Below are 9,309 nucleotides of genomic sequence, written 5' to 3' on the forward strand. Positions count from 1 at the left end.
ATATATATATATAAACGAGCCAAGCTTGAACACCACCAAACTCTACTCATTAAATCTTGTGAAGAACTCGTTTATTAGTATAATTAAAAAGCTCGTTTATAGTATCATTTATAATTTTTATTTGTAACAATCATTAATATAATCAAACTCAAATCGAGTTGAGTCACACTTGATAATGATTCATTAAATAAGTTTACTAAATAAAAAAATAAAATATAAAAAAAATAGTCAAGCTTTAATCAAGTTAGCTAGCTAAGTCTAAGCTTCGAATTTTCTTAACAAGTTGAGCTCAAGCATGAAGTTCGAAAGAATCTCGATTAAAGCTCGAGCTCGGTTAAAATAGTTTCGAGCCAAACTTGAACATAAAAAATGAAGCTCGAAGAAAGCTCGGCTCGAGTTCAAGCTCGATTAAATAGTAACGAGCCAAGCTTGAACAAGGCAAAGCTCGGTTCGGCTCGGCTTGTTTACAGCCCTACTGGTAACCAAAACTAAAATTTAAGGGTGTTGAATTTAAATTTTAAATTTTTTTAAATATTAAATAATTTTATTAATTCAAACTTGAGAATAAAATAAGTCACATATAAGTCAATGCAATTAAATAATATAAATCAATTATATAAATTAATATATAAGTCATATATAAGTCAATGCAATTAATATAAGTCAATGCAAATTTTTTTTTTAAAATTGCGAATAGTCATGGCCAATGCAATTAAAAAACAACTTTAAACAAATTTATATATAAGTTAATTATTAAATATAATAATTATTTAACAAATAATATAATAAATAATTAAAATTTTTATAACAATTAATCACAACAAATTTATAACATTTTTTCACAATAATGTTCATAATGAAACAAATATTTAACAAATATCTAATAATCATTCAATAAATATAAATATTTTTACACAACAAATAATCATATAAAAATTAAAAAAATTAAATTAGATATAAAACAAATAGGAAAAAAAACGATAAATGCCTATAATGAAAATAAAACATAACTTGGAAATACTTGATCAAAAAAAAAAAAGCACACCAATCCATAGGATTTGCAATGTTTTTTTTTATTTTAGAGATTTTTCTATAGCAATTGTATTTTTTAAGATTTTATTTTTATTTCTATATTAATATCTAAATATAGATAATTATGTATTGATAAGCTCAATAAATATATAAAATTTTAAAAAAAATATTTGAGGATTTATGTTTGGCTAACCATATTATTTATTATCAATCAATATCAAATTTATTTAATATAGTAATTTTATTATTTTTATTTAATTTATTTTAAATAATATGAGGTAAAATTTAAAAAAATAAAATAAAAATAGCATTTTCCATATGAATTATAAACAAATTAGTACGTATAATAAACATATATTAAAAAAATATTTATATAAATTTTTTTTTTATAATATTTTATGAAACTATTTATATAATTTTCTCAGATTTTTCATAAATTAATATATATAGTTTGAAAATATTATAGTTTTATAAAAAATATATTTATAAAATTTTATGTTTTATTCATTTGACATTTAATAAATTAGTTATATAGTAAAAAAAATTTATAAAATTTATTGGCCAACAACTTGATTTTTTATAAATTAATAGATATATTTTTAATATATATATATATATATTAAAAATATATTTTTTGAAAATCTATAATTAATTTTTTTATTTTTATTTTTTTACTTTTTTTTAAAATTGTTTTATCTCAAAAATTGTTGGCCCCCTCCTGAAAATTGTATTTAAAAAAATTCAATTTAAAACATAATGTATTTTTATTTTTATTGTTAAATAAAAACTCGATTTAAATTTTTGAACATTAGTTGAATGAACTCAACATTAATTGTTCAGTGAACTCAACATTAATTGTTGGATGGCGGGTCATGATCATATATGGCTGTCAGATGGGAAACAATCAAATAATATAAAAAGTTTGCTGTTTAGTCTTTGTGACTGTTTCTATGTTTTTTCTTAGTTATTATTATTGTTATTAACATATTGTGGAAAATCCACCCACTCATTTGAAAAATATAACCATAGTGTATATGTACTTAATTTGTTTGTTGAAAGACTAATGATTTTATACACTACTAATTAAGATTGATTGTGTTCAACTAAAATCATTGATGAAATTGATGGGGTTGGTTAATTGATTGAAATCTATAGTATTTATATGGAACAAAATATCTTATATAATCTCACAGACATGAAATATAAAAATAAAAAAAAGTTCATTTATCATATTTATGATTTTCTGAGTTGAAACTGTCATTTAATTGCATTTTTTTCATTTTTTATTGCAAAAATGATCATTTTGTACTTATCTTGATTATATAATGGTAGTTGACCTAGCACTCATGTTTGCTTGACATTTTAATAAAAAAATTTAATATCGATACTCTAGTTTTTAAATTTATTTTAATATTTAAATAGAACATATAACTCTAATGCTACAGAGTAAATGGACCAAGAGTCATGTGCGAAATTAACTCTAAAAGTTGTTCGCTGGTATAAATTGATATCTTATTAATGACATACAGAAAAACAAAAAAATAAATAAAAGAGAAATTAAAATATCATCCTTTTAATGGGAAGTGGCATATATATTTTTAAATAGTAACTATATCAGACAAAGACTTCAATTACACATTTATTTATTTATTTTGATGTAAAAAAGCCATATATTAGCATCCTTTCTATGTTCATTATCTTTTTTTTTCCTCCTTCTGAAGGGAGCTATTAAGCTAAAAACAAAGAGGAAAAAAACACCCAAGAAACTGGTTACAAACACTAACCCTCCTAGAACTTGAAGCCGCTGTTTGCAACTGTCTCCACCAACCAAGGTTGAAGATCAAGGCCTTTATGGAATAGGGAGACAGCTGGGTTCTTAAGAGCAAATTTAGCCAACTTGTCCGTCATCTGGTTGAGATCCCTCGAAATGTATTCCAGCTGCAGAGAATAACACCTATTTATTTGTCTTCTTATCTCCAAAATATGCTATTTGTATCTCCAGGCCACTGTCTGCTCCTCTCGGTTAATCAACTCCACTAAGCTTGTGTAATTAGTATATACATGATTAGGATAGAGTTCTCTGTTAGCACAACTCCTTAACGCCTACCCATGGCAATCATCTCCGCATGTAGACATGAGTCCACCTTGCTGAAACTAGCACTTGCAATGACAACAGTCTTGTCCCCATTAACTAGAACAAACCCCATGCCACAACATCGGTTTTGTTCAATCCAAGCAGCATCAATAAATAAGGAATAAGAAAAATGAAAAGGGAGATGAGTTAACTTCCCTGTTTTGTTTTTGTGTCCCTTATTACATCTTCCACCATATTTATAACCTACAAAGCAATGCTATAGAAATTTGATTCTTTACTGTTAAACGCTTTGTTACAACGAGCCATCCAAAGTAGCCATGTAGCAGTAGCGACCACAATTCCGCATTTTGATTTCTAATTCTTCATGATCCAATCACCATCATATGAATTGTTGATTCCAGACAAGTTCACTCCCCTTTAATTGCTTATAATCTTCCAAGTTAATTTGCTTTTCTGGCACTTCCATAACACATGTTCCTCAGTTTCCATCTCCTGCTCACAGAAGACACACTCCCTTGCAGGCCCAATATTTAATCTATATAAATAAGCAAAGGTAGGGGTCCAGCCATGAAGCATCCTCCATATGAAAATGTTTAACTCTAGGGAGAGTATTAAGTTTCCAAAGTATTTCCCACCCCTCCCAAGAATTGTCTATCTCAACAGACCCAAGGTTGAGACAATTATAGACCGAGCGAGCTAATGAAGAGGTGGGTCCAGTTGGAGTCCAAACCTAGTAATTACTATTGTCCCTGTTTATATGCAAATTGTTCATGAGGGACCAGTCAAATTTGTCCCCAAATATCAAGCTGCAAACTTCAAAGTTAACTGAATTATTAATCACACAGTCCTTGACAAAGATACCTTCCAATTGCAAACTCATATTTATCAAAGTAGGCTTTGCTGCAATTGGAATATTGAAGAACCAAGGATCACTCAAGAAATCAGTTTGACTTGGATTACACTCCTTGATCCAATAGTTCGATTTGATTTTGGAGGCAGTAGAATATAAATTTCGAGTAAAACAAGTAAAAATCCTGCTAGCTTTGCTATGCCAACTGTGAAAGCCTCCATACTTAAGTTTGAAAATATGCGCCCAAATTCTCTCTTCAGCATTTAAAAGCAAGAAAACATTTTTGGACATTAAAGCAATTTTAGCATTCCTAAGGTTCCTGACACCTACGCCCCCATCAGTTTCAGGTAGTGTAGTAGTGCTCCATCCCATAGTATGGAAGCCACTACAATTGCAACTCCCACCCAATAAAAAATTCCTAGCTCTTTTGGAGATTTGATCAATAACTGAATCAGGAATAGTGACACAAGAGAGTTGATAAGTAGTAATAGGCATCAGCACACTGTTAATCAAGGCAGTATGACCTGCTAAAGAGATAGAATTTTGATTCCAGGCCTTAACACAGTCTTGGGCCTTTCTAATCAAAGGTTGGAAAAAAATTTTGTTAATTCTCTTTGGACCAATCATGCTCCCCAAATACTTGAAGGGAAAAGAACTCACCTTTACACTCAAGATATTTATAACAACTTTACACACTTTTTTATTAGCCCAGTTAGGGAAATGCACAGTAGACTTAGCCACATTAGGTGTTTGACCTGTTAACTCCTTGTAAATAGATAAACAGAGATTGCAAGACTTCGCCATAGACCTCGACCGTCTCGACACAATGATCAAGTCATCAACAAACATAAGGTGATTGAAGTTTGTAGATAATCTATGATCAAAGCCTGGGATCCAGTTATGATTTAAAGCATGATTTAACATAGCAGAGAGATTTTGAGACATCGACAAGAAGAGGTAAGGAGACAAAGGATCTCCTTGTCTTGAACCCTACCACTAGAGAACCAATCAGTAATATGCCCATTGATCAAGATAGCAAAACTCGCACTAGAAATGCAAGCCCTGACCCAATTGATCCAAACTGAAGGGAATTTCATAAGGTACAGAGTTGCAAGAGCAGCTCCCCACTCAACCATATCATAAGCCTTGGCAATATCAATCTTTAATAACATCATAGGGGGCCTACTAGAGTCAGTTTCAATAGAATACACTAACTCTTACATAGCGATAATGTTATCAAAGCAAGATTTCCCAACTAAGAAAGCACATTACTCATGCCCAACTAACTTATGCATTACATGCTTCAAACGAGTGGTTAAAATTTTAGAAATGATTTTGTAAGAAACATCACATAACGAGATAGGACAAAAATCCATCATTGATCTGGGGTTGTCAGTTTTCCAGATAAGCACTATATAAGTTTTGCCCTACGAACTTGGCAGATTGACAGTTTGGAAAAAATGAGAAATGGCTCTAAAAAGAGGCTCTTTGATGAGATTCCAATAAAAGAGGTAAAATTCCACATTTAGATATCCGGACTAGGGCTTTTGCCCTTTGCCATTGATTTGATAGTGGTGAGGATCTCCGTATAAGTGACAGGTTTAATCAAGTAAGAGCTATCCTCGGCTGAGATTGTTTTGTGGTCGGGAGGAAGGGCTTTGGAGAGCCTTTCCAAGGACCAACGTCCTTGAGAAGTCTAAAGGTCATGAAAAAAACAATAAAGCAATTCTCAATTTCAGCTTGACTAGACAGGGTATTCCCAAGATGATCAACAATGATAGATATCTTGTTCTTGTGGTTATGAATATGGGCCATGTTATGAAAGAACTTAGAGTTAAGATCACCTTACATAATCCATAACATGCGAGCTCATTGAGCCCACAGGATATTATTTTACCTGAGCAGGACTGAATGTCTATTATTTAAAGCTGTAAGACATCTATCATTAAGAGAGTTTGGGTTTGCTGAGTTTTCTAGATTTTCAATAAATATGATGTTATGATCCATTTTTTGGATGTCTACTTCAAAGGAGAAAGGCCCGAGGCTCTCCAAGAAATCAATTGAGTTTTGGTAGGAGCAAGAAGGTAAGAAAAATGCATGAAGAGGAGATGTTCTAGGGTCAAAGCGCTAAGATTTTATCACCGAATCATGACAACCCTTATACTCCAACCAATAATTTTCAAACCGAAAAAATTTATTTTTTTAAACCAGAATGAAGATGAGTTTTCAAAATAATAGGAGTATGGTCCGACGAAATGCGCTGCAAATGTAAAACTGAATAAGAAACAAAATGCCCCAACCAATCCATATTGGCTAGGAATCTATTAAGGCATTGTTAGTGTCTTGTGCACCTTCTCTGACCATTACACCAGGTAAAGGTAGGCCTCAAAAAATCAAGATCAAAAAGACAATTTGAAGAAATAAAATCATTGAAAAATTTTGACTTAGTTGCATAGTGAATGAAATTCCCACCTCTGTGCTCCTCTTCAGACCTAATGGCATTGACCAGGGCAACCAGAGAGTAGAGAGTATTGAAAGTTCATTCCATACACAAACTTGAGACGAAACCAACTACGGGTTGTACACTACAGATAAAATCCAACCATCTAAAGAGTTAGAACATATTACCAAATGAATGACGTTCTGGGACATCCCTAGTAGAGTAACCATGCCAATATTCTTTCTCCAGAAAGCAATGATCCCCCAACAAGCCCCGAGACTAAGCGAGGCACAGTCCCAATTCTTTGTCATCTCCCTGCAAAAGCGATGACACCTTTCTTCATTGGCTCTAGTGTCCACTATACACCAGATCTGCGGATTATGCTTGCTTATCAACTCCTTAAGACAATTTTGACAGTTAGCATTCGAAATTCCCCTATAATTCCAACATAAAACACTAGATATTACATAGGTATTCATCATAACAAACTAAGAAAAAAGAGAATCCAACGATGGCAAAATTGCCTAAGAGATTTAAACAGAAGTGTTAGTATGGGCTATTCTGCCCTTTTCTTTGTTCAGGATGCATCCTTAGTCGCTCCCCTTCTCGCCATGGATTCCGCTTTGGCTTCCTTCTGGTACTGAATGAGTGGCATTTCCTCATTTGATTCCACCTTGTCCCTTATCCCTTCGGAGTCACCATCTCCCTTGTCTTCCAGGGATTTAGTTTGAAGGGCTTCCATAATACAATACACCAAGTTGTTATAGATCTACGATTCTACTGTCCCTGAAGCACTGGAGGAGATAACGACCATTCCGAGATGTTTATTTTTAGAGATGAAGAAGTAATCAGAAAGGGTTTTGGGTTTGGAGAAGGAGCCATGATGCCCTTTCCTTTTTTCCAAGGCTTTTCTGACAAGTATCTCCTCAGAATCTTGTTAGAAACACACTCCTTACTTCGTATCTCCATCACTAAGAAGCTGCACAGTGGGTGGCATAGGGATTAGCTCCAGCCCACCATCATTACTCAAAGTTGGCTCCCTTTCATCCCTTATTGGACCTTCCGAAAGATCAAGAACTCTCTCACAGTTGCGAGCACTATGAACAGTCGGATTCCGTTCATCAAGGTGAGCCAATGCAACATCTCGATGTGGTGAGGCGTATCCTCCATGCATAGATCTTTGCACTCCATGAGGCTATCTAGGGTTATCATTATAGGACACTTGTTGACCATAAGACACACTATCTTGCCACATGTCGCCTCGGACCCTTGTACTATTCCTCAGTCTTGGCCCAGGTTCCCGCGTCACCCTCATCCCCAGTGGCGATGGACCACCAACCACGGATATACTGGATGTTGAGTTCTGTTCCTGATCCGCTACTATCGCTTCCTTTGGAATGTCACTGGAAATGGGTTCAGTCTTTCTCCGCTTCAACTCCGATGTCTAGTTGCATGGCTTGCTGACCATGTTGATGATCAACGACCATCCTTCCATCGCCAGCCTCTTCATAAATCAACGCACTCAAAGCATGGAATCCTTCCCCATGACCAACTAGTCCACACTTGAAGCAAAACACCAGCAGCTTCTAATAGAAAATGGTGATCATACTCCTGTTGTCGTCATCGCGAATCCAGAAACCTCTTTTCAAGGGCTCGGCCAGATCGATTTCCATACACATTCATACATATTTTGCTCTAAATAATTTCTCAGTATGGTCATCCACCTTCAAGAGCCTTCTGAACTGTTCCCCAATCAGTTCTAGCACATCCTCACTCTAGTATTCGATTAGTGAGTGATGATGTTATACCCACACCCAGCCTGATGGAGCTTCTCGAAAGCCGACTAGAAGTGATGTTTCCATGGCGTAATCTGATGAACCATTCCAATTATTGTCCATGGCCCCTCCCAGAGAACCGCCTCCACCATTTATTGCTTCTCGCAGTGTATGAGGTAAAATCTATTCGATATATCAGCCATCGAGAATGGTAGGAGCCCGTGCCACATCTCCATCAAGGAACCATGAACCACTTCCAACCGCGGTGCTTTTCCCAAAAAATTTACCAAAAAAGGTATTGCTCATCCTGTTTCTAACTCTTTCTTTCATCTCCTTGTCAATATACACCACATCATTGATCGACTTCTTCAGTTTTTCCAGATTCTCCTTCTAGTTTACAATAGCAGCCTGCGTTGTCAAAGCTTGGGCCTTCTAGTTTTACTAAATTAACCCATGACCGTTTTGTCTTCAAGGTCATAGATGGCCCGCCTCCTTGAGTATCGTCTTCCCCACTGTTTATCACAAGCGCGAGGGGGGACAGGGGGTAACAACCTCTGAAATTCTAGCCACTCCTAAAGCTAGTTTTTTTTTATTTAAGAGGAAGTGGAAACATCACTATCACCAAAGCTTCTCATTTTCAGCAAAAAGCTTCTACTTTTCCCTTGGAGCACATCCCAAGTGGTATGTGTTTTCAAATGCTTTAAGACTTGAAAACAGTGAAGACCCTGTCAACCTTCATTTTTTACAGCAACCTTTGAAATTCTAGCCACTCCGAAAGCTAGTTTTTTTTATTCAAGAGGAGGAAGTGGAAACATCATTATCACCAAAGCTTCTCATTTTCAGCAAAAAACTTTTACTTTTCCCTTGGAGCACATCCCAAGTGGTATGTGTTTTCAAATGCTTTAAGACTTAAAAACAGTAAAGACCCTGTCAACCTTCATTTTTTACAGCAACCTTTGAAATTCTAACCACTCCAAAATGCTAGTTTTTTTTATTCAAGAGGAGGAAGTGGAAACATCACTATCACCAAAGCTTCTCATTTTCGGCAAAAAACTTCTGCTTTTCCTTTGTAGCACATCCCAAGTGGTATGTGTTTTCAAATGCTTTAAGACTTGGA

The sequence above is a fragment of the Dioscorea cayenensis genome, unplaced genomic scaffold (assembly GCF_009730915.1).
Source record: "Dioscorea cayenensis subsp. rotundata cultivar TDr96_F1 unplaced genomic scaffold, TDr96_F1_v2_PseudoChromosome.rev07_lg8_w22 25.fasta BLBR01000533.1, whole genome shotgun sequence".
Lineage (NCBI taxonomy): Eukaryota > Viridiplantae > Streptophyta > Magnoliopsida > Dioscoreales > Dioscoreaceae > Dioscorea > Dioscorea cayenensis.